Below are 27,489 nucleotides of genomic sequence, written 5' to 3'. Positions count from 1 at the left end.
CTGTCTTCGTCTTTCTTCTCAATATATTGTGAGAAATATATTTGCCTAAGCAATCATATTTATGCCCACATGTTTAATTGCTGGGTATACACAAGTATTTCACTAATTTATAAATATTTCCCAGTTATATTACTTCTATATCAGACATATATATCCAAATGCCTACCTGGCTTCTCTCCTTTGAAATCTCAAAAACAAATCAAACATCAAGTGTACTCTTCCCACAAAAATAGACTTAAATTTTCTTTCCAGTATCTTCGCAACAACATAATCAACAGTCCAGTTATGTGATGGTAACAATTTGATGACATCTTTAACTTACCCTCACTCTCCATACCTAATTGGTCACCAGATGTTCTCAATAGAAACTTCTGATTATATCTAAAACAATTCAGGTTTCTCTGGATCCCTGAATATTTTCTTATCCCAATATAAATCTATATTCTTCATGCCAATTTACAGTGATAGCCTCTATATATGATTTATTGTCATTCTGTCCCATCAATCAGAGGCAAATTCATTAATTTAAATATCCAAATAACTACTATAACTAATATTTTAAACTATTTTCTACTGCCCTGTTAACAAAGAATAATTTTTTAAAAACTTAATATGCCTTTATATTTTGGTACCTATCTCTGCCTGTCTGTACCTTGCAACAAACACACATCTTTGGTCTCATCATCGCAACTATATTACCCATATAATTCCTATAGGGCACCATGTTCTTTCCTATCATAGAGTCCTTGCACATGTTGTTCTGTTCTGTGTGGAAATCTCTTCTTTTGCCAAATTTGAGGCTACTAATACATAAGATTTAAGTTATTTCACTTCATTAGAAAAGACTTTCCATACATACTTGACTAGATCAAATTCTCCAACTGTAAAATTTCCTGTTACCACATATCTTTCTTCTTGTAACACCAGTCACAATTTGTACATGGCTGATTGTTTTCATATTTTTCTGTGTATTTCATGGACATCTGTTTTTCCCATCTTTGGGTCTTTACGTCCTAGTATTTAAAAGGTTTATGAGGTTTATTGGATCCTGATTATGTATTTTTAGATCAATTAAGAGGTCTTGATTGAGATTCATCAAGTTATAAGTGAGAGAGAAGACAGGGGTTGAATGTATCACCACAGAGCAGAAAGCAAAGAGTATACTGACAGTCAATAAACTATTGAAAGAAGATGGGTCCACAAAGGATATTTGATAAGCCATGATAGAGAAAAAAAAATGTAAAAAGATGGAGTGGTTACATCAATAAAGTAGAAGACATTAAAGAATCGGTGAGTACAATATCCAGTGATCCTGAGAAATCAATAGACATGCAGAACATTTTCAGTGGAATTAACAATGCAAAAATAATTGGCTATCTCTTTAAAAAATAATTGTCCATCTTAATCACAGCATCGTGCAGTGCTATTTCACAAATAACACTGTATGAGTTTGATTACTAAGTAGGAAATTATAAAGGAAATATAGACTCCTATTTAAGAATATTATCAGTGAAGAAAGACCATATAAGAGATGAATGAAGAGGAAAATTTTACCCTTGTTATTTGAGATGTTCTATTTTTATATTAAATCAAAGAAATATAAAGATGAGGCTGAAGTTAATGGAAGAGGAGTGATTCCGAAAGCCTAGAACATGAGGAAAGAAGAGAAATCACAAGCTAGACACAACTAAGGTACATATGTGTGGATACAAAAACAAAGCAAAACAAAAACAAAACAAACAAAAATTATATGATGGTGGAATTGGGTAGTTGAAAATTAAAATGGAATTGTATGTCAAGAAAAGGAACTAATGCAAGTTTTGCTTATCGTTATTGATCTTCTGTAAATTATCAAATTTCCCTTGGAAAATTAAAACAGGACGAGCTGAGAATATGCTCATGATGTTAGGATTGTAAAATTAATTTAAAAAATTGGATTAGCAGATGAGGATCTTTAGAAGAAGTTAAAGGGAGGCAAGGTCGTCACTGACTACTGAGGAGCACTCAAAAGAAGTAAGAATATATCAATTCATAATGTGACATCTATATATGTATATCATCTATATCTTTATACATATACATTTTCCATTTGGTTGTCTATTTGTGAATTTATTTAGTTATACATTTACTTACTACTGATTTATGCTTATTTGTAGTTATACTAAGGATAGTGTTTATAAGAACTGAAGGCGATATTTTACTTGATCCAAAGCTCTAGTGTCTTATGGTGGAGAAAATAAGTCTATAATAGTAAGAAGAAAGAGGATAATGGAAGGTGAGTGCAATAAAAGGTAATGAAAGTGGCAGAATCGTCAATTTGTTGTGTGTGTAGGCCATGGCTTTCCCTCCTCCTTGACAGCTTAGATTCTTCTTTTTCTCCAGGGTGCTCTTTTATTCACCTCTGTCACATTTCTCTGTCTTCATTATACCACTCCCACTGAAAGCCTAAAAGAACAAGAAAAAGAGAGGGAAAAAACAGAAAGAAAAGAGAGAAGAAAGAAAAAGAGGAAGGATTGAGAGATGAATAACCTATTTTGAGGAAATATACAAATATTCAAGATCAGAAATTCTTATATATTGAAGGTTTAACATGTTAAGTAGTTAAAAGTGAAGTCCTGAATTCAAGTGCAACTGTGATGATATAACCCTGTACTGAGAAAATACAGGAATAATAAGGATTAAAACACTGAATGAATGTAGTTAGAAAACTAGTCGAAGTGTTACAGTAAAGTAACAGAAGTGATATTTTGCAGTCATCTAAAATCATAAAATGTGTTAAGTACTGTAGCACATTCTGGAGCTACATCTCTGAAAAATACACAATTTTCTTACTTTTTTACATTTCCTATTTCTTTAAAATGGTATATAATCTGCAAGAGAAATTATTCAAGAATATTCATACTGAAATATTTGGAAGCATTTTGATGATTTGGGAAAATAAAAGAGATTATTGAGAATGATAGTCTCTGAAAATTATTGCCTAATACAGATTTTCATGGGTAGACAGGAAGTAAAAAAGGAAAGATAAATTAAGAAAATAAGGGAAGGAGAAAGAGAAAGAAAAAATGTAAATCTAAGAAAAATAAATGATCACAGTTGAAATATGCAAGAAGTTTTATATTCAGTTACTTAGAAATGAGACACACTGATGTATATATTGTATATGCCACCTGTTAATAAATATTTAATGTCCAATGTGAGCTAGCTGGGGATTGCTAGTGGAGGTGTCTAGCTAAAGCGAAGGGTAATAATGAAGAATGCAAGGTAGATAGTCTTTGGAAGGAAGAGATTAAGAGCACAACACACATTTCTCCTGTCATTTGCAACTCCATGTTTAACTCTTCATATCATTTTAAATGTCCATTCAACTGTATTCACTTGACCAGCTGTTTTAAGTTTAAAACTGGGATTCTGTTAATTCCACCTGTGGAATCCTCCACATCCACTGTTAACACTTAGCTACTCTTCTGCAGCAGTTAACTCTCTGATTATGAACATGACTACTGAAGAGACATAATATTCAAAAGCCTGTCTTTTATCATGGTGATAAAGGATAGCGCAATATTAATTTTTTGAAAAAAATCGTTGATTAAACTAACCTTTATATTAAAATCTCAATGGTCTGGTTGTTTGGTATCTTGTTTTGTTTTGTTTTCATAGGTTTGCTTTTTTTTTGCTGTTATTTAGGGGAGTGGAGTTTCATTAGTTGGCGAGTTTTCCTTACAGAGACAAAAAAAAAAAAAAGCATGAGCTTAAAAAAATCACTTAAAATCTTGGCATTTTAAATTATAAAAATGAGTGTGTAGTGGAGTGATGTTCTCTAAAATGTTCAACAGGAAAGCTTCAGAAGTAAATATTGTTCATTTCATTAAATTAATTTTGTCACAATTTAATCGTATATTTTATTACTATAGAGCATTTATAAGTCCTCCAAATATACCTTTAATTGTGTCATATTTCCATATATAGAAAACACCAAATGTCACAGCTATGTGGGGAAACCTTTGTCATATCAGGTAACTTGACTTTAATAAAACTCAAGAAATATAAGAGTAAGAAAAGAACTATGAAATATAAAATACAATAACTAATCATTGCCCATAGACGACAAAAACAGACACACAGATCATGTTAAAACTAAAATAAAAAGCTCTTGCCGCTCACTAACTTGAGGGCAACAGTTTACCACAGGCAGCATATGTATATTTGTTAAGTCATATATCAGCAAAGCTCGGTAAGCAGTATGTGATATGTGCAGTTTTCTATGTAGATACAAAGGACGTGATGTACATCACCATTTAATTGTGATGGTTTATAAAGCAGTTGAGCTACCAAGTTATGCCACTCCTACTTAAAATACTATAAAATAATTGGCTTAGTTTAGTGGCATTTCAAAGTATTATACTGTGTTCACATTATGGTGTCTTAATGAATAGAATACTGATAATCAGGAAAATGATATACCCTTTACTCAAATTGATAGGCAATAATTCATGAAGAATCACCAAAAATGAAGTTGCAAGTCACATTTTATAGTAATTAAAATAATCTATATTGACATGAGAGGAAATTGCCATACTAGTCATATGCTTAATACTTACAAGTACAATTTTTTTTCTGTAAGCCTTTAATAAAAAATAAGGAACAAATATATATGGAAAACTTTCTGAGATAGAGAAATCAACGGATATAAAACAGGCATGCCCTCAAAGACATTTCTCTCTAATTATGTAGTCAAGATATACACCAATGTTATCTTTAAGAAATATAGGATTCTAGGAAAAGGTGGAAGAAATATCACAGGACAATGTGGATAGAGTTTATCATTAATAATTTGTAACGATCTTTTTTTATGTAACCTTTAAATGACATGAGATATAAACACTGGTGGAGATGTATTGGGAAGGTTTAACAGAACAAGTGGGATTTGTTTGCGAGCTCTTAAAACAGGAAATGCTTTGTGAGTTGGAAGAAGTGTTTAGATACGTGAGAAATACTGAGGAAAAAGCTCAAAGGTACAAAAGTTCACATTGTAGTCCAAGTTGTTAAATAAATCAACTGCTTCGTGTTTAAAGAAGCAGTGTGTAATGGAACTGGATATTCAGTTTATGGCTTTCCTTTGTGAAGCCCCAGGAAATGTAGTCTAGGAAATGTTAATCATTTTCTAGACTTCACATACATCTTCATAGATATATGTATTTATATTTGATCCTACAGTGTCACAAAATTCAGCTATGGCAGCACTGCATTCTTTTTCCTAAAACATCCTCTTCAATATGATATGCTGTAAAAGATAATAAAACCCAACTATACATTAATTTATTCATTAATTTGATATTTACGAGCTGTCATTTTGATAGATACTGTAAGTATACAAATATTGTGACTCAATAAATTAGAAGCATTTTTGTGTTAGAGTGGGAACGCAAGGGAACAGTATATCAACTCTGAATCAATAAAGGTCTCAGAGATGTGCTCCCCCATGATCAGTCTTGAAAGCATATATTACCACACAAGGGATATTGACAAGAATACATTCACAGCATTGGTCACTGACTGAAAATAGAAAGAAGATTACAGGATGTCCTCAAAGTTAACTGTACTACTTTGAGATTCAGAGAAATTCGGTGTTATTGAATAAAGGGAGTTTTAAGGTAAGAGAATTAGTTCTAAAAATAATTACCTTTCACTTATGTCTTCTTTTAATGATAATGAAACAAAGAGATATGAAATTCTTTATTCAGACCTGAAATAATGAATGATATATATGTTGTCAAATAATGTTATCTGTACTTTACATTGAAAATATGTTTAGATTAGCATAAATATATGCAAATATAACAGCCATCTACTTAATAGCTTAGTTAGCTTATATGTTGAGGTTTGGGCAAATAAAAAGATCTAACCTTGAAAAATAATTTTAGAACTAATTTGGATATAGACAAAAATCAGTAAGAGGCAGGTCAAAATGTGGACTTTATTTTCTGATAAACCTGATTACAAAAATTGTCTTCATCCTTTCATATATTTAGTTACCTTATTTTTAAAGCAGACATAGATTTACCCACTCTGAAACATACAAAACTACAACACTGCTGATCGATTCTACAGGAGCAAGCAAGCCCCTTCAAATATGGCCACAAACCCACCAAAGGCAAACAACCTAAAAGAAGTCTGAAGAGGTATTGTGATATAGCTACCTAATTCCTTACCACAAATCCACTCGTATAATTCATTCCTGTGCCACTAGGGAGAAAGGTGTGAGAGGGTAGGACATGAGGTCAGTGGGGTAAATCTAGTAGATGTTCCTCCAGATGAGAATAGAAGTATGGAACTATCGTCTTCTTTCACATTATAAAAGTAAAATTTAAAAAGAACAGTAATGTGCACCTGGATGGATCAGTCAGTTAAGCATCCGACTCCCGATTTTGGCTCAGGACATGATCTCAGTCATGAGATCGAGCCCCACATCCAGCTTTGCCTCTGAACTCAGTGTGTAGCCTGCTTAAGTCTCTGCCTGCCCCTCCCCCACTTGTACACACACATTCTCTCAAAAAAAAAAAAATTGAAAAACAAAATAAAAAGAACAGTAAAAATAAAAGCAGAATGTAAGACAATTATTTGCAACTGGGCCTTTGTGCATGCTATTGCTTCTCTCTGAGATTCCATGACCTTGTCTCTTTCCACTTGACAGACAAACATCATTTACTAAGGGAAGATTTCCTAGGCAACCACCACCCTCATCCTGCATACATACGCACTTAGAACTCAGTTTGGGTATCGTTTTCTCCCTTTTGTACATCACAAACATTTGATTGAATAAATGTCCCCGTTGGCATTTACATGTACAATAGTGTTTTAGTTTTTCTGTTTAGTTATTTATTTTTCGAGGGGGAGGGCAAGTCAGGGAAGGGCAAAGAGAGTGGGAGACAAAAATCCCAAGTAGGCTGTGTGCTGGCAGAGCTGCCACGAACCGCGAGATCATGACCTGAGCCGAAGCCAAGAGTCTGACACTTAACGAAGTCTTGAGCCACCAAGGTGCCCCTACGCACATAGTGTGGTTTTTTAATCAGTGAAATTCTAAGCTGCAGGAAAGAAGAAACTGAGACTTTTGCTCCATCCCCATTCAATTACCAAAACTAATAGATTGCCTGACATAGAGAAATTTTAAAGTAAAAAAATTGTAAAGACATGTTAATGAAACATTCAATAATACAATATTAAAATTCATTTTCCGCAAGTTAGGACAACATAAATAACTGCAAACTATATTTTTATGTCAAAATTGGCCTTTGAAGTATTACCAACCATTCACAATGACAGAAAAAATAAACAGCCTTATGATGAAGAAACATGGATGAATCTAAGGCATAATGATGAGTGAAAGAAGTCGGATGCAAAAGGACACCTACTATTTCTGTTTATATGAAGTTCAAGTAGAATGCAAAATTAATCTATGGTGATTTTGGACAAAATACAGATTACAGTGGAAGTAACTGCTGAGAGGAGGCTTGAGGAAATCTGTGATGCTGAAAAGTTATTTACCTTAGGTTATACATATGTAAAACTTCAACAAGCTGTACATCTAAAATTTGGATACATGTTGCCTATAAGTTATTAACACAATTTTTAAGTTAACTTTAAAGAATGAAAGATTACCTTGGATAAACTTGGATATTTTCAATTCCGTATGAATTTAAAATCAACTTTTCAGTTTACACAAAACCATCAATTTATAACAGTACTATATTGAATCAAGGAATGATATTTAGGCAGAATTGACATATTTTACAATATTGCACAGAATCAACATTTAAAAATGTATAATAATTAGTCTTCTAAGCAATGCACTTGATGCCTTCCTTTAAATTTTCTTCAATTTGATTAATAAGTCTATAATTTTCTGTCTCGAAATCTTGCATATATTATGTTACTTATATACTTTTTTGTTTTCAAAGCTATTGTAAGTGACACTTTTCCTAAAACTATGTTGTAATTGCTTATAGTTATTGGGTATCAGTAAATTTATTTTCAATATTGAACCTGTACATTATAAATGTACACTAATGTACTAAATGTACAATGTTACACTATTGGATTATCTAGATAGAAAATTACACCATTTATAAACAAAAATAGTTTATTTCTATTTCTTAAACTTTTAATTTCCTTTTATCTTATTTTATTGTCAATGTACTTCAACCCAGTGTTATACTGATGCAGTGATAATGGAAATGCTTTTCTTATTTCCCATTTCAGTGGAAAATACTGAAATTATATATGCTGGAGGGGCGCATGGGTGGCTCAGCCAGTTTAGGGTCCAACTTCTCATTTCCATTCAGGTCATGATCCCAGGGTAGTGGGACCCAGTCCCACGTCGGGCTCCACACTGTGTGTAGAGCCTGCTTAAGATTCTCTCTCTCCCTCTGCCCCTCTCCGCTGCTTGCATTCACTCTCTCTCTCTCAAATAAAAAATAAAAATAAATAAAAATAAAAATCATATATACATATATGTATATATGCATATACATATTAGACTGTTATTAGCTGAAAATAAACAGAATTGTTAAGTCTTCTACATAGAGTGATTCTTTTATCATTATGAAACATCCCTTTTTAACTTTCATAATGTTTCTTGCTTTAAAATCTACTGTTCCCTTGTGGGAAAAAAGTTATAGCAGATCTCTTTAGCTATTGTATATATGCTATATACTTTGTCCTTTTACTTACTTTGTACTGATACTTTGTATCATTATTTTTAATTTGTACCTTCTTTTAAGGTAATGTGCATTTTTTTTTTACTGACTCTTGTCAGTCTCAACCATTGATTTCTTAATGGAAATATTTGTTTTTGGTTTTGTTTCTTACAATACATTGTAATTGTTGATGCATTTGGATTTATAAGTCATTTTGCCATCTATGTTCTAGTTGTTTTATTTATTCATTTGCCTCTCCTTTTTGGTCAGCTATTAATGTTTGTAATATGTATATATATATATCTCATCAACTAGCTAATCCTATACTATTTTATTATTATTTTAATGATTACCCTAGAGATTTCTACATACATCCTTGTCATATTGTAACTAAAATTATTATTTTACCACCTACTGGTCAATGTGAGAAATTGAAAGGTTACCTCTTATTTATTTCTCTCTCTTTTCTGGTAATGGTGCTTTGTCTTATTCCTATGTATATTTAAATTTCTCAAGATAGTATGGCTATCAGTGTAGACTATATTAATTTAATACGTATATTTAACCTTTGTATTTCTATTCATTTCTTCTTGCATCAATATAGAATAATTTTCCTCTTACCTAAAAAATTGTTTTTTATGTTTTCCATTGTAATGTTACACTAGTGACACATGTCCTTAGTTGGTTTTTCTAAAATTGTATTTATTTTCTCTCTTATTTAAAGAAAAATTTTGCTGGGTTTAGAGTCCCATGTTGGCATTATTCTTTTTTTCAGCATGTTGATGACATAATTTGATAGCTTTCTATTATTTATGCCTTATTTTATTTTTACTGGTAAGTCAACTACCATTCTTACATTGTTCTTTGCTTTCTAGCTACTTTTAAAATTTTGTTTATTTTATATCATCAGTTTTCATATAATACGCCAGATGTATTTCTTTTTAAATTTGTGGCACTTTGTAAAACTTCCAAAAGCTGAATATAAAGCCTTTTTTCAATTTTGGAAATTTTTTTCCAATTTTTCAATTTTTTTCAATTTTTCAAATTTTGGAAAATTTTCACAATTATTCCTTTAAATATTTTTCGTATCTATTATCCTGTATTCTTTGCAGACTCCTTATGAACCCTTCTATTGCTATTTAAATTCTTATAATAATCATTTTTTTTTTTTTAATTTTTTTTTTTCAACGTTTTTTATTTATTTTTGGGACAGAGAGACAGAGCATGAACGGGGGAGGGGCAGAGAGAGAGGGAGACACAGAACCAGAAGCAGGCTCCAGGCTCCGAGCCATCAGCCCAGAGCCTGACGCGGGGCTCGAACTCACGGATCGTGAGATCGTGACCTGGCTGAAGTCGGACGCTTAACCGACTGCGCCACCCAGGCGCCCCAATAATCATTTATTTTAAAGCATAAATCTTATTCATCAATCACTTCTGTATTTCATTCTACTGTCTTATTTGAATTGCTACTGTTTTATCTTTCTGAAAATCTCATTATTTCTTATTGAATGCTGGGTTGTTTTTGTTTCCAAAGAAAAAACTGAGGAACAATTTATGGTTCTGCTGAGGTTATCTTCCAGAAAGAAGTTAATATTGCCTTTGGAAGCAAGTTTAATTATGGTTGATCATCTTAAACTAGTTAGTTTAAACCATCTTAAACCAGCTCTCATTAGGGCTTAGTTTTGCTGTAGATAAGGTCATGTCTATTTCTCATTCATGCTTACTGCTATGTAAGTTTTAGAAGGGCCCCAAAGAAGAGACATGGTATGTTTAATCAGGCCCCTCTTAATTGACAGTTCTAAACTCCAATTTCACTGCTGCCCTACATAACTCAGGATAGTTCAACTTAACTTATAAGGTTCTCATTAACAGCTTTCTTCTCATACTCCTACAATTCAGCTGTAGTTTTTTGGGTTCGCCATTTACTCAAGAGGAAAATTAATGCCAAAAATGTGTTTAATCTCTCTGAGTTTCTAACTCTCTGGGATCTTGATCAATAGTCCAAGGCTTTGGTAACCTTGAAGAACATTTGTTTCATACAATCTAGTCTATCATAGCTGAAAGTGGAATTCTTTATAATGATAAAAGAAAAAAAATACTCTTTCTGAAATTGTCTGAATATAGCAGAGCTGAATATTTAAATATATAACATATTAAATATCATAAGCTAATCCATTTTCTTACTTGCAGATCAAAAAAAAGGTCTAACAGTAGATTCATATGTATGATGTAGGAAAAATACAACACAGTAACAATAACAATAAAACATGCAACATAATATTGTCATGCCTCTGGATCTTTAAACTTCATTATTGCCTAGATCTGGATGTGTGCTGTGTCCCTTTCAACACTTGGTATCATGGGCTGCATATTTCTGAGATTATCATCTAGAAATATCATCATGTTTTGTGTTTCCTATAGTATCACCTTTTAGAAAGCTAACTCTTTTATGTATGTTCCCAAAGTACTTCTTTATTTGTTTTCTTGTTGTTGACATTCCAAGTGTTTATTTAAATTCTAGTTAACATATAGGGTAATATTTGTTTCAGGTATAGAATTTAGTGATTCATTATTTACATCCCAACAAGTGCCTTCCTTAATGCCCATCACCCATTTAGCCCATCCTTGCCCACTTCCCCTCCAACAACCCTTAGTTTGTTCTCTATGGTTAAGAGTCTCTTATGGCTTGCCTCCCTATCTCTTTTTCTTTTTTTCCCCTTCCTCTATCTTCATTTGTTTTGTTTCTTAGATACCACATATGAGTGAAATCATATGGCATTTGTCTTTCTCTGACTGACTTATTTCACTTAGCACAATACACTCTAGCTACATCCACTTGCAAATGGCAAGATTTCATCCTTTTTGATGACAGAGTAATATTCCATCACACACACACACACACACACACACACACACACACACACACACACACCTCATCTTCTTTATCCATTCATTGGTCGATGGAAATTTGGGCTCTACCAATAATATGGCTATTGTTGATAGTGATGCTATAAACATTGGCATACATGCATCCCTTCAAACCACTATTTCTGTGTCCTTTGGGTAAATATCTAGTAATGCAATTGTTTGGTCATAGGATAATTCTATTTTTTAACTTTCTGAGGAACCACCATACTGTTTTACAAAGTACTTGTTAACACATGCATCCACTAATGCATTTATCCCATTGATCAGAATTTTTTCATTGCCATCCTTTTGTTTTTTGTTTGTTTTGTTTTGTTTTCCTGCTAGATGATGAATTCCTCTAGAATAGGAATTATCCATCAGAATAGCAGAGACATCTATCACAGTGAAAAATCAGGCACTCAGTATAATTATTGATTCTTTTTTTTTTAATTTTTTTTTCAACGTTTTTTATTTATTTTTGGGACAGAGAGAGACAGAGCATGAATGGGGGAGGGGCAGAGAGAGAGGGAGACACAGAATCGGAAACAGGCTCCAGGCTCCGAGCCATCAGCCCAGAGCCTGACGCGGGGCTCGAACTCACGGACCGCGAGATCGTGACCTGGCTGAAGTCGGACGCTTAACCGACTGCGCCACCCAGGCGCCCCTATAATTATTGATTCTTAAAACAGGATCCACAAGACACCAGTAAAAAAAAAAAAAAAAAAGCTCATAAGTAAAATATCAGACCAGGAATTTAAAACAACAATGATTAATATGCTAAGAATTCTAATGTAAAAAGTACACAATTTGGAAAAACAGATATTTATGTATGGAGACTGATGAAAATTCTAATAAAAGAATCCAAAAGAAATGCTAGAAATTGAAAACAATATAACAGAAAGAAAGAATGCTTGTTGCAAAAAAAAAAAAAAAAAAAAGTATCTTCAATAAAAACATTTATCTTGAATGGGGAAAAAAAAATTCCATAGAGAGTGAGCCCATGATCTTGGATGAGAAACAAACAAAAAATTACACTTTATTTTCACTAATGTCTAAGTGAAATTTAGTATTTTATTTAGCTATACATATAGGTAAGAAATGATATTAGTATTAGCAGTATCTGTGATTTTGTTACCACTAAACACCCAAGATAGTTTCATAGCAAAGTATGGGGTTTATTTCAAGAAATTTTGAAATATGATTTAATGTCCCTGCTTTGCAATGATGGTAATTATTAATAAGTCACTAGATCATTTTATTTACTATTTTAATGGAGAATGATAGACCAAGTGATCAATAGGTCAGTAGATAGAGAGATAGATGACTATTTCAATACAATGTTTGTAATTACATCTATTTTAGATATTTAAAAATATTATTCTGAGAAGATGGTCCATAGACTTCCCAAGAATAAAGAGTTCATGACAAAGATGTGTAAGTACCCCTGGAAAACATGTTTTTTGAAGAAAGAATATCAAAAATGCTTTATCGGTGTTAGACAACAATTTGTTTTCATTTATATTAAAAATTAAACATTTTTCATAGGACATAAATTCTGTTTTAGTATAGCCTGCTTATTTAAAAAAATAAAAATTAACTTTAGCATTCCACTACTTATTTGGTGCTTTGAAAACAAAATTTAGGCCATGGTATTCACTTTCTCATGGATGATATGATTACACATTCAAAATGACAACTTTAAGCAGAGAAAGTCCCAGAAAATTCCATGTGTTAATTTATTTATTTTTTGGCTTGCCTAATTTCCAAGACAGATTAACCCAATAGTGAAAGCTCTTATCTCTTAAACTATTCTATTTTTAAAAATGAAAAAGAAAAGTGGAAGTCATATACTGGGCAGTTCTGTCTCTCTCCCTCTCCACCTTCTCTCCTACCCAATAAAAAAATACAAAAATGTTGGTTAAATATTCCTCAGACCTTATGGCCTTAATCAAGAAGGTATTTAACTGCACTAACACTAAATAAGAAATTTTATCCAATTAAACTGTGAACTGAAAAAAAATTAATAATAAAATAATGATGAATATTTTCTTAAAACATTTGTTTTCCAATTGGATCATAACCATGCAAATCCAAAAACCTACATAAAAATAGAAATATTTACCTGTAATGTTAAAATTTTTCTTATTCGTTATTCATTTGATAAAAACATAAATACATCCTAGTTCAACCCAGTAATTATAAAAATTTCAAGATTCACATCGAATATGAATAAAATGGTGACTTAAAAATGATACCAAGTTACACATATTTTAATCAGACCATAATTCAGTGTATTCAAATTAAATCACACAGAACATGTAATCTAAAAATGGCCAAGAAAAAAATAAAACTTACTTCAGAAAACAATTTTCTTTCAACTTTAGACTACCAAAATAAAAAAAAAAAAAAAAAAAAAGGAAAAGAAGAAAGAAAAGATAGAAAGAGGAGGAAGGAAGGGAGACAAAAGCAAAAGCAAAAATCAAGTGCTGAATGGAAAAAATATATTAGTATTTTCTTAACTATTTACAGGAATTGAAACTTTACTAACTTGAAATTAACTGGTCAAGGCCTGTATTTGTCAAGTCCTTTACAGTAAGACATACTTTACTGAAGAACAGAGCATTTTTCTAGAATCAATTTTCATTTATTAGTGGGTTAATAAGGAGCTTATTGTTAATATTTTCTCTTCCGTAGAGGTATTCTTAAGAACTAAGCCATTATGAAGAACTAAGACATAATGATCCTAACACTTGCTTTAAATGATGATGAAGCTAACTTTATTAAGACCAAAAAAAAAAAAAAAAAGGAATCAGATTCATGTGTAGAAAATATTTCTCCAAGATATTAGAATTCCAATGCATACTATGCATATATGTGAAGCCAAAGGCTGAATTGTTGCACGTGAAGTTCCTTTTTTCTATTATAATATCTTATCTACAAATTGGATATGGTCATGTGTCACATAAATTCTGAATAAGAAGCTAGAATGTCAATTTTATCAAAGTTCCATCTGATTACAATGCAGAATAGCTTTAAGCAGAGGCCTTTGGGGGCCCGCTTCCACTAATAGAGATATGGATAAATTATAAGCTTGCTTGCTGCAGAACCCATAACTTATACAGTAGTCTCTTTTGTAACAGAAGCACTAGAATAGAAATGAGATTTCACAACAATTTTTTTAATATATCAAGGTTATTACATTGTGTGATTAAACTCATGTAAAATTAACAATCAAATACATTTGTTAATTAATTGTCAATGTTAAAAGATCCCCAACCCTCTCACAGACAAGACTGCCCATGCAACATAATCATAACTAATCACAAACGCCCAAATACATTGTTACTGTTTTACCCCAGAAGTGGAAGTCTTTAGGGGCTGAGCTAGGAACCTGGGAAGGGTTTAGCTTCCCAAAGAATAAAGAGGAAAAACACCCAATAAAGACAGTTTGTGTCTTTCTGATCTATTCTGGCCAGAAATGTGAATGTAAGGCCTAAGGGATAAAGGAGACTCCAATAACATGAGAATAAAGTTGTATGCTAATGACTGAAGGACCTAGTTCTTTGACAACAACGTTGACTTGGAATACCAGGTTTAAACTCTTAGCCTTTAACATCTTTTCACTTATTATAAATAAACCCATCATCTGTTTCTTAAATTTTTTTAATGTTTATTTATTTTTCAGAGTGGGGAGAGACAGAGAGAGGGAGACACAAAATCCAAAGTAGACTCCAGGCTAGCAGCTGGCAGCACAGAGCCAGGCACAGGGTTCAAATTCACAAACCATGAGATCATGACGTGAGCTGAAATCGGACACTTAACCAATTAAGCCACACAGGGCACCTCCCCCCGCCAATATCTGCTTTTAATTATCCTTAGTGGATTAGATTTCTAACATATAATTTAAAGATTCACTTATTAGTCTATCATGTAATAGATCTCATAAACCATTGAAATTCTGAATTCCATAATCATGTATATTAAAGTACCTCAAATATCAAATAATTAGACATATTGCAATCATGCTATACTTAAGTCCAAATTATATAAAATAATAATGATGTTAATAAAGACTTTATAATTAAATATACATACACATATGTAACATAACACTGCTTGCCAGTTTAAGTACCAGCAGTACCCATTAAAATAGCAACTTGTATACATAAAAACATTTCAAATTCATATACAATGCCACTTCCTCCTTAGAATTATGTTTATATCCTCATTATCATTACATACACTTTATTATTTTATAACATATGGTATAAATATTAGAAATTCTAGGACAAATTTTCTTGCTTTAAAGTATCCATTTAAATAAAAATAGTTCTATACATTTGCTTAGCATTCTCAAATATTTTAAAAAATTCTATTCAATGCATGATATTTCATGAAATTTTCAGTTAATTTAAAAATTGACCAGTAGTTACAGATGGATACTATTTTTCATTTTGCTCCTAGACACATTAATCAACCGGCAGGCATGTTGGGATCAATCAATTGCATCAGTTGTGTTCATTCATCTTTGTCCTGCCATTCATTCCATGGCAGCAAGGAGCACACTTTGTAATTGAATTTGGTTGAAATCTAATATAAGGGCAAACTGTGACACAGTAGCAATAATCAGTTTGATTCAAAAATTTTAGCAGTAATTTTTGTTTTCTGCGTTCAGCAAAAGGAGTAGGATATTTTATTCTGTATACTATCATGAGAGCTCTGGGGAAAAGGCACACAGCATGCTTTAGGACACATCAAGTGATCATAGATTCTCAGCTGAAAAATTAGAGATGGTTAGAGGAAGGAGAGTACTAAATACAATAAAATGTGTATAGAAAATAAGGGAATAAAGCTAAGGCTTCGAGGATTTCTCAAGATATATAAGAAAGTTTATGTCTTAAAATTTTCTTGTTAACTATACTGGAATTAAAAATATTTTTTCCATAAATACAGTCATGAATTTAGAGAAAGTTATGTGATACAATAAAGTTCCTTGTTTTAGAGATTTGGAGATTCTGAAAATTATATCTATACTATATATCTATAAGGCTAAGGCTACATCCATATTTATACATAATTGTGTTTAAAGCAAAGCTTTCTCTAGCTCTTTTTTTTAAGTTAATTTTGAAATGTGATCAAAACTAGCCTATGTGAATGAGAATAATCATCTGGAATTATTTGGTTTTATATTTTAAGAAAGTAACAAGTTTTCTCCATTCCACTTCTAGTCTAGAATTAAAGTAAATTTTTGGAGAGATTTGAGTCTACATATTCTGCCTATTTACTCTATAAATTTTCCATCATACATTCTGGGTTACATTGAAATTTTCATTATTAATTTTTAAATGCCATTTCCTATATCATTATGATTTTCCCTTAACTAGGTAACTGAAAAAGTTTTTATCTCAAAATGATAAAGACTAAATTCAGAGACAAAAGATACTCAGACAAGTTTTTCCTATGGCTGGTTTCAATGGAAAATGCTCATTTTTTCAGTTTATTTATTTTATTTATTTTTTGTTTCAAGTTTTCATTGAAATTCTAGTTATTTAGCATATAGGGCGATATTGGTTTAGGAGAATTTAGTGATTCATCACTTACATATAACAGCCAGTGCTCATCACAAGTACCTTCCTTCATATCCATCACCCATTTAACCCATCCACCTGCTAACCTGCTCTCCAGCAATCCTCAGTTTTTTCTCTAATTAAAAGTCTCTTTGGGTTTGCCTCCCTCTTTTTTTCCTTTTCCTCTATGTTCATCTGTTTTGTTTCTAAATTCCACATGAATGAAATCATATGGCATTTTCTTTTTCTCTGACTTATTTTGCTTAGCATAATACATTGTAGCTCCATCCATGTCATTGCAAATGGCAAAATTACATTCTTTTTTATGGCTAATATTCCAGCGTGTGTGTGTGTGTGTGTGTGTGTGTGTGTGTGTGTGTGTGTGTGTGTGTGTAGACCACATCTCTTTATCCATTCATCAGTAGTTGGACATTTAGACTCTTTCCATAATTTGGCTATTGTTAATGATGCTTCTAAAGCATCAGGATGCATGTGCCCCTTTGAAAATGGTAAATACCTATTAGTGCAATTGTTGGGTTGTTCTCTATTTTTAGGGTAGTTGTATTTTCAGCTTTGTGAGGAACCTCCAAACTGGTGTTTTCCAGAGTGGCTACACCAGTTTGCATTCCCACCAACAGTGTAAGAGGGTTTCCCTTTCTCTGCATCCTCGCCAACATCTGTTGTTTCCTGTGTTGTGAATTTTAGCCACTCTGACAGGTGTGCAGTGGTATCTCATAGTAGTTTGGGCTTGCATTTCCCTGATGGTGAATGAGTGGAGCATCTTTTCATGTGTCTTTTGGCCACCTGCATGTCTTCTTTGGAAAAATGGCTCTTCGTGTCCTCTGCCCATTTCTTAGCTGGATTATTTGTTTTTTGGGCATTGAGTTTGATAAATTCTTTATACATTTTGGATACTTAACCCTTTATCACATATGCCATTTGAAAATATCTTCTCCCATTCTGAAGATTGCCTTTTACTTTTGTTGATTGTTACCTTCGCTGGGCAGAAGCTTTTTGCCTTGATGAAGTCCCGATAGTTCATATTTGCTTTTGTTTCCCTTGCCTCCAGACATGTGTCTAGTAAGAGGTTGCCTATGGACGATTCAAAGAGGTTGCTGCCTGTGTTCTCCTCTAGGATTTTGATGGTTTCCTGTCTCACATTTAGGTCTTTTGTCCATTTTGAATTTATTTTGTGTATGGTGTAAGAAAGTGGTCCAGTTTCATTCTTCTGCATGTTGCTGTCCAGGTTTCCCAACACCAATTGTTGAAGAGACTGTCTTTTTCCCATTGGATAGTCTTTCCTGCTTTGTTAAAGATCAGTCGACCATATAGTTGTGGGTCCCTATCCCGTCACTTTCAATCTGCAGGTGTCTTTAATTCTAAAATGACTCTTGTCAGCAGCACATAGGTGGGTCTTGTCTTTTTATCCATTCTGATACCCTATGTCTTTTGATTGGAACATTTAGTCCATTTGCATTATTGATAAAAATTTAGTGCCATTGTATTACCTATAGTCCATGTTTCTGGAGATTTTCTTTTTGTCTTTCTAGTCTTTGTTGCCTTTGGTCTTTCTTTCCCAGAGTCCCCTTTAATATTTCTTGCAGGGCTGGTTTAGTAGTCACGAACTCCTTTAGTTTTTGTTTCTGAGAAACTCTTTATCTGTCTATTCTGCATGATAGTCTTGCTGGATAAAGTATTCTTGGCTGCATATTTTTACCATCAGCATGTTGAATATTTATTTCATGCCTCTCCCTTCTAGCCTGTCAGGTTTCTATGGAGAGATCCACTGTTAAACTGATTTTTCTTTCCTTGTAGGTTAGGGATTTCTTTTCCCTTGCTGCTTTAAGGATTCTTTCCTTATCTCTGTGTTTTGCAAATTTTAATATATGTCTTGGTATTGGTCTGCTTTTGTTGATTTTGATGGTAGCTTTCTGTGCCTCCTGGATTTGGATGGCTGTTTTCATTCCCAGATTAGGGAAGTTTACAGATATAATTTCTCAAATAAACATTATGCCCCATTTCCCCTTTCTTCTTCTTCTGGAACTCCTATGATACAAATATTATTATGCTTTATGAAGTTGCTGAGTTTTCTAAATCTACTTTCATGATCCAATATTTTTCCTTCTTTTCAGCTTCATTATTTTCTATAACTTTGTCTTCTGTATCACTTATTCATTTCTCTGCTTCCTCTATATCTGTGGTCATTACGTACAGTCAGTTTTGCATCCTGATCATAACATTTTTTTTTTTTATTTTGCCCTGACTAGTTTTTAGGTCTTTTATCTCTGTGGTAAGAGACTCCCTGGAGTCTTTCATGCTTTTCTCTATCCCACCTAGTATCCTTATGATTGTTGTTTTAAATTCTGGTTCAGGCATATTACTTATCTGTATTGATCAATCAGTTTTTTGGGGGGATGAATTCCTCCATCTTGGCATTTTGCCTGGGTTTCTGTCTTCTGTGTGTTTGAAAGCCATTTATGTTTCCTGCTCCTGAGAGAAATGGCTATATTAAGAGGAATTCCAGAGACTGATGCTTCACGAAGTGTTTCTGGTATATGCCATGTGCATTCTGGTGTTGTGTTTTGGCTGCTGTTTCCCTCAAGTCAGTCCTCTGCAGAGTTTCTCCTTGACCACATTGGAGAGTGTTTGGGCCTTGTCCAGTGTTTAGTGAGGTTTAACTAGGTTTGTTTTGGACTGCTTGTTAAAAGAGGCTAGATCCTATTCCCCTAGAGCTGAAGCTTTGTATCACTCTATGGTCAGTAGACTTGGTGGGTGCAAGGGCTTTGTGCTGGTCTCCTAGGGCAGGGGCATGCTGCACTGATTCTCAGACACTTTGCCATAGTTAAAAAAAAAAAATAGCACCTGCAGAGCGCAGGGGTGCAGGGCTTGGTCTAAGTGGTCCAAGCCTCCACTGGCTGCTGTGCCAAACAAAGAGGTGAAGTCTGTCCACGTTGATTGTGTCTGCTGCTGTTCAGGAAGCCCTCACAGAAGACTGAACCATCTTTCCTCATTTGTCCAGACTTCCCTCAGATCCTTGCCTTCATCTTGTCTGTGTCTGAGGTGTTTGCTCACCTGATGGCATAGTGCTCCTGTGTTTTATCTCAGGCATGCAGGCTGGATTTCAAAATTCCAAATTTTAAGGACCCAGTGTTCCACAGAGTAGTGCTGATCCTCAGCAGGAGGGTTTTGCCGCATTGTGGCTAGTGACAGTCTGAGCATGGCATTCACATGAATGCACACGGGCTTGGAGTATACGGTAAAGTGCAGCAAAAAGCCTGGGTCCAGGTTAGCTGCCCTCAGAAACTGCTTCTGCTCCTATGCTAATAAATGGGGAAGCTCAGTGGTACCCACTAGCTCTTTGTCCCTGGAAAGTCAGTGCCACTTCTCCCAAATCCACTCCAAGGAGGGGAACTGTCTCTCCCTGTGTGACCTAGGGGTCCTCAGACCACACTGTCTGCTCCTGGGCCTCTGCCCTCCTTATCCACTGGAGAGAACCTCTTTGCCTGCCAGGATCCACCCTGGCGATGGGCGAACTTCTAAAAAAACTTCAGCCTTTAGCTCCACTGCTTTTAAAAACTTGTTATTCACATCCCCTCTCATTTTCCCAGTCAAAGTTTTGGGGATATGTTTTACGTGTGCAAACTCTGTGCCCTGCTCATACACTCTCGCATGCTCTCTCTCTCTCCTCTTGCTGATCAGGGCGTCCTCCCCTGTGTAGCACCAGCAGTTCTTTTCTCCCTGAAATCATGTCTCCACACCTCCTACCTTCCACAGTGTGCCCTCTTTTCTCCCTCTAGTTGTGCAGTTTGTTCTCTCAGTCCTCAGATCGATTTCCTGGTTCAGAATGATTTGATATATAACTAACTGTGTTCAAGGGACAATGTAATCATAAGGTCATCCTACTACTCCAACATCTTAATACCTACACTCTTTGCTTAGCACTTTTAACTCTAGAAACCACCCTGTGCCTATTTCAGAATAGGTGTTCCAAAATGTATCTAACAAAGAAAAGCGAAATATATATATTCAGTTTCGCTTTTCTTTGTTAGAAAATATACACACACTCTGTTGTTATTGTGTAGAGTGTTTTGTATACACTTTTAGGTCTAGTTGGTTTATAATATTGTTAAGTCCTCTATTTCTTTATTAAGCTTAAGCCAGGATGTTCTATCCACAATTGAAAGTGAGAAATTTAAGTCTCCAACTATTATGGTACAACGTTTTGTTTCTCCTTTTAATCCTGTCAAGTTTGCTTCATATATTTTAGGACTTTGTGTCTATATGTTTAAGTGATTATATCTTCTTAAATAGTTGACTTTTTTTTCAATGTGTAATGACCTTTTGGTCTCTGGTAACAATTTTTGATAAAGTCTGTTTTGCTCAATATTGATATATCTACCTAAGGTCTCTCTTAGTTACTGTTTTCATTGAGTATCTTTTCCATCCTTTCACTTGAAACCTACTTGTGTCCTCGAATCTGAAATGAGTTTCTGGTGTACAGCATGTAAATTAATCTTTTTTTTTTTTTCCTTTTGCCAATCTCTGCCTTTTAACAATAAGTTTAATATATTTATATTTAAAGTAATTACAGATAATGAAGGAATTATTTCTGTCAATTTGTTGTTTGTTTTCTCTCTATATATTTTTTTTCTTTATGGTTGCTTCTTCAGTTTCTCCAATAAGTCCTTCTTCTGTGCTTTTTTTTTCATTGTTCTATTTTCATTTTGTCTTTAGTTAGTTATAATTTTAGTTCAGTTTAGTGTTCCTTTTGTTTTGTTTAGCAATTACCACTGAAATTATAGTTAACATTCTAAATTTATACCAGTCTAGTTTGAAACAATAACATCTCAACTTTAATAGCTTGTGTTAACTGCATTCCTGTCCACCTCTTCTTTTCCCCTTTACGTTGTTATTGTCACAAATTAGTTTTTGTTGCCACAAATTTAACCTGTACACTGTATTTTCGTTAGTATAGATTCCCATTAATGTGAAATAATAATTAGTATTTTATTCATTTTAAGGCATATAGGAAACACAAAGAGGGTTAGAAGCAAAAAAATATATATAATGTTAGTTCTTATATTTACCTAATTAGAGATCTTTATTTCTTCATGTGGCTTGCAGCTAACACTTAGTATCCTCTTCTTCTAGCATGACAGACTTAATTTAACATTTTATATGGGACATTCTATTAGCATCAGAATCTACTGGCTTTTGTTTACCTGGAAATGTCTTGAATTCTTCTTCATATTTGTAAGATAGCTTTGCTGAATATAGAATTTTTGGTTGACAGTTTTTACTTTCAGCATTTTAAGTATGTCTTCCACCTTCCTGGCTTCTATGGTTTATAATTTTTAAAAAAGCTATTAATCTTATTGAAAATCTCTTGTATCCAATGAGTCACTTTTCTCTTACTGCTTCCAAGATTTTCTTTGGCTTATGCTTTGGGCATTTTGATTATAATGTCTTGCAGGGTGGATACCTTTCTCTTTATCATGCTTGAAGGTCCTGATCTTGAATATGTAGCTTCATGATATTCATAAATTTTAGGAATTTGGGGGCATTTTTTTATTTAAATATTTGTAACTGCTTATTTCTGTACATTTTATGAATCTTCCATGAGTGTGTTGGTGTGTGTGAAGAGCTTCCACAGGTTCCTTAGGCTCCATTTATTTATTTTTTTCATTTTTCTTTCCCTACCTTTATCTATGTGATTTCAATTGCCCTATCTTCTAGTTTGCTTATTCTTTCTTCTACCTACTCAAGTCAGTTATTAAATACCTCTAAATGAAAATTTTATGTCAACCACTGTATTTTTTGAACCAGAATTTCTATTTCACTTATTTCTATAATTTCTTTCTTCATTATTGATATTCTTTACTTTTTAATTTTCTTGACTTCCATTATTTATTTGTCCATGGTTTCATTTAGCCTTCTGGGCATATTTAGGATTGTAACTTAACATCTTTGTCTATGATGTTCAATATCTGAATTCCTCTGGGACAATTTTTGTTAATTTCTCCCTTTCTTTCTTTCCTTTCTTTCTTTTCTTTTCTTTTCTTTCTTTCTTTCTTTCTTTCTTTCTTTCTTTCTTTCTTTCTTTCTTTCTTTCTTTCTTTCTTTCTTTCTTCTGTGAACGAGCTATGTCTCCTTTTTATATGATTTATAATTTTTTTTCCTTGATGAGAACTAGACATTTTGAATAATATGATATCTCTGAAAGTCAGATTTTCTGCCTTTCCCAGGAATTGTTAATATACCAATGGAGTGTTTCAGTAGTCCATTTGTTAGTGACTTTTCCAAACTGCTTCTGCAAGGGCTGTATTCCTTGTTCTGTATGGTCACTTATCTCTCTTCTGTTATCTCTATAGTCAGCAAGTGACCTGACAGAGATTTCCTTCAATTCCTGGGTATAATAAGGAGAGAGAAAGATAAGAAATATTCTGTTTTTTTTGAATTCCCTCTAACAGTTGTTACCAAGAATGTTAGTTTAGACTGAGGAGGCAGAAACAATGGGTATTTCTTGTACTAGTCCCTCAGTGAACCACCAGGCAGATCAAAACAAATAAACTTGATCCTTAGAGGATAAAGTTCTATTGCCCAACCTTGCACCAGCAAGCCACACAGGAATTCAAGCCAAATCCCTCATAGCTGCCTGCCATGAATCTGGGCCTTGGATGATAGTAGTTGCTATACTAAATACTGAAATTAACCAAAATTTACCAACTTTTTTCTTCATCAAGTACTCCTTTTGATGCTGGAAGTGTTCAACTGGAATCAAAGGTTTTAAAATAGTTGATTCTGATGATTCTTGCTTATTTCCTGAATTCTCACTTCCAGGGGGTTGTGATTCCTGGAACTTCCTACTCTGTCATCATTTATTTGATCTTTTTCAATATTTATATAATATTTTCATTAATATAACAGAATGAGCAATATTACATTTTGGTTTTTTTCTTTATGTTTTTATTTAAATCCAGGTAGTTAACATACAGTGTAATATTAGTTTCAGGTAATATTACATTTAAAAAAATAAACTGATTTTAAAATAATTTGCCTGTTTTTAAATTAGCACAATGTAAATATTAAAATAAAATAACAAATAGCCAAATTATATTAACAGCCATTCTCCAACATAAGAATTAGTTCCTAAATGTTTCAAGGCTACATTGCTATACAATGTTTTGTTTATAGTCTTTATAAGTATTTTTGCACCCATTTTGAAAATGGGTTATTATTTTCTCTTTTTTCATATATCTCTTCCCCCATGAATCCAGATTTTCAAATATGTTACTAGATCCACATTTAAAGGTATTTTTTTTGTTTTTTTCTATAGTTATGAAGAAAGTAAATCTCACTATATTGAAGTAAAACCTGATACCCACCCTTGATTCTTTTTTGTGTGTTTGATAACTTTATCTGCTATATTTAATACTAGCCTTTTGTTGTTGTTTTTTCTAGGAATGTTTATGCATATTCAAGTTACCAGGATCTTTAATTTTTTAGAACTATATGGCTGTTGACCATAGAAATGGGCCCCAGACAGGAAATATAATTCAAGTTCATATAATATCTTTTGCTCTCAAGACTGTGGATATTGCCTAAAATTCTGGCTTTAAAAGTGATTTTAGAAGGAAGAAACAAGTTTGTATTTTTTCCGCTATCAGTGGCCTCCCTTCCCACCCCTTCCGTGCCCTCACTTCTGTGGAAGCCAGAAAAAGACTGTAGTTTTGAGCACCAGTAATATAATTAGTATATATTTTAAAATCAATTACGTTTTTTTTTCTTCCTTATGATAAGATATACCCTGTGATCTGAAATTTAGTTCTCTCATTGGAGTTCCCAATGGAGGGAATTGTTTGTCTGTTTTAGCTTAAAATTTTCTGTTCTGTCCATTTAGGTTCTCAGCACAAGGGGAAATACATGTATTGTTGACTTACCTATATGGTTCCTCCATAGATTTTGTTTTCTCAGTTGTTAGTTGAATTTTTTTTTCTTTCTTTCCTGCATTGTCTATGACAATCTCAATTTTGCCCTCTCTGCCTTTAATTTTCCAGCATGAAGCTTACTCTCCCTTGTTACTTATGTTATGGAACAGATAGTGTTATTTTTTTAAATCCATTTTTAGCCATTAAATCTCTGTTTTAATGTATCATTTAATAAAATACATCTCATTTAACATATTTAATATTTGCACATTTTATTAGGTTATTGTACCATACAAAGCAATTAGGGAATATTTTCTTATGTTGATTAGATTTTATTTTTATCTTGACTGAATTCTTCTGAATCATGTGTGATTGTTAATTTTATGTAATGCATGCTTACACACAATGTATGGTACCCTGTTGTTGGTCAAAAAACAGTCTGGATGTTGCCATGAAGGTATTTTTTAGATGATTAACATTTAAATCAGTAGAGCTACCTTCCATAGTGTGCATGGGTTTCATCCAATTGGTTGAAGGCCTTAAGAGAACAGAACAGAGTTCCACAAGGAAGAAGAAATTCTGCCTCCAGACTGCCTTTGGAATCTAACTTGCAACATCAACTCTTCCCTGAATTTCCATTATACCCAGTGACCTATAGATTTCAGACATGCCAGCCCCCAGAATAAGATGAGCCAATTCCTTAAAATAGTCTGTCTGCTGATGGATAGTTTGCTACAGATACACGTATATAGGTATATTAACATATATGTACACATGTATATGATGTGTATATACATTTACATATTATTTGTGTGTGTATATGTGTATACACACACACACACATACACACACATGCATATATCTTCTTGGTTCTGTTTCTCCGGGAAAATCTGACTAATACAGCATATCTCACTCTTTCTCCTTCCTTCCTCTTTTCTCTGCCTTTCCCTTTCTCCTTCCATGACATCAGCACTTTGCTACTAGCTCTATAGATTATTATCCTAGATTGAAATTACTCTGGAATATGACAATCCCTGATAATTATTCAGTGTGTTGTTCAGTGAGCTGCTGCAATAATATAAAGGATTCTGAACTAGAGTATAATTAAGGAATTTTACTTAAACTATTCAATTATAGTATCAGTTTCCTTCCTATTTAATTATAGTATCGGTTTCCTTCAGATTCTGTTTGATTTCCTTAAAATGACTTTTTTTAGTCCTTATAAGGTTATTTCTCCACAGTGCTCTAAGGAATAGGTTTAGGCATTTTGCTACAATATGCCAGAAAAAATGATTTTATACTTTAGCCAAAACTTTTTGAACATATCACCAGATTGTTTTACTTACACAAAATGTGTGATGAATGTGTCTGTATTTGAGTTTTGTGACTAAGTGTGAGAATAAGAAAGTCAATAATAGAATCACTCCATTTTGAAAAAAAATCATTATAAAACACATGACAGCTAGTGTATTTGAAATATTGCCTAATTTACCAGTCAGCTTAAGAAATGGAGCATTTATTTATTGAGCCTTTGCTTCTTTAGAATTGTGTTTTAAAATTTTCAAATATGTGGGGTTTTCCTATATATTTATTGTTATCTAATTTAATTCACTTTTGGTCGGATAACTCCATATGATTTTTGCCCTTTCAGATTTATTAAAACTGATTGTTTTGCCTAGCATATGTTCTATCTTGGAGAATATATTATGTACACCTGAAAGGAATATTTAGTGTCTTGTAAATATCAATTAATTCAAAGGGATTGAAGTTAAATAGGTATTTGCAGGTGTGCCTGGGTGGCTTGGTTAAGCAGCTGACTCTTGATTTCAGTTCAGGTCATGATCTCACAACTGGTGATATGAGCGCCATGTCGGGCTCCTGCTTGGGATACTCTCTTTCTCCCTCTGTCTCTGTCCCTGTCCTGCTCTCACTCTCTCTCTCAAATCAATAAGCTTTAAAAACATAGGTATTTGCACATGTGTATCTAATTGTTCTATTAATTGCTGAGGGGGGTGGTAAAATCTTAACTATGATTTTAGAATTGGCTATATCTCCCTTTATGTCTGTCAAGTTTTGTTCCATATATTTTTGAGTTCTTATATTAATTTACATATAAAGTTTATATCTTAGTAATAAATTGACCTCTTGTCATTGTTAAATGTTGCTCTCAATCTCTTTAATACCTCACATTTTGAAAACTGATCTAATATTTAAGTAATGACTTTCTTCTTCTTATTCTTTGTATGATACACATAGGATCCATTTTATCTTTATATTTAAAGCACGTCTCTTACAGGCATCATATAGTTGAGTTTTGCTTTTTTTTTCATCTGTTCTGACAATTTCTGCATTTGAATTATGATGTTTAGTCTATGAACATTTTTCTTTTGC

General features: G+C 33.1%; 1 long non-coding RNA gene across 1 annotated transcript in view; it reads right to left on the bottom strand.

The window, feature by feature from the left end:
* Positions 1–1,762: 1,762 nt before the first annotated feature.
* LOC131507525 (uncharacterized) overlaps positions 1,763–27,489 on the bottom strand; it is a 76,009-nt gene continuing 50,282 nt past the window's right edge. The window contains exons 2-3 of the long non-coding RNA XR_009259541.1: positions 5,684–5,746; positions 1,763–2,445 (exon numbers count right to left, since the gene is read on the bottom strand). This is a non-coding gene — a long non-coding RNA (uncharacterized LOC131507525). The remainder of the gene's footprint in view (positions 2,446–5,683; positions 5,747–27,489) is intronic.

This window comes from Neofelis nebulosa, chromosome 3 (assembly GCF_028018385.1).
Source record: "Neofelis nebulosa isolate mNeoNeb1 chromosome 3, mNeoNeb1.pri, whole genome shotgun sequence".
NCBI lineage: Eukaryota > Metazoa > Chordata > Mammalia > Carnivora > Felidae > Neofelis > Neofelis nebulosa.
The sequence above is the reverse complement of the archived record's forward strand: the minus strand, read 5'-3'. Positions and strand labels throughout refer to the sequence as shown.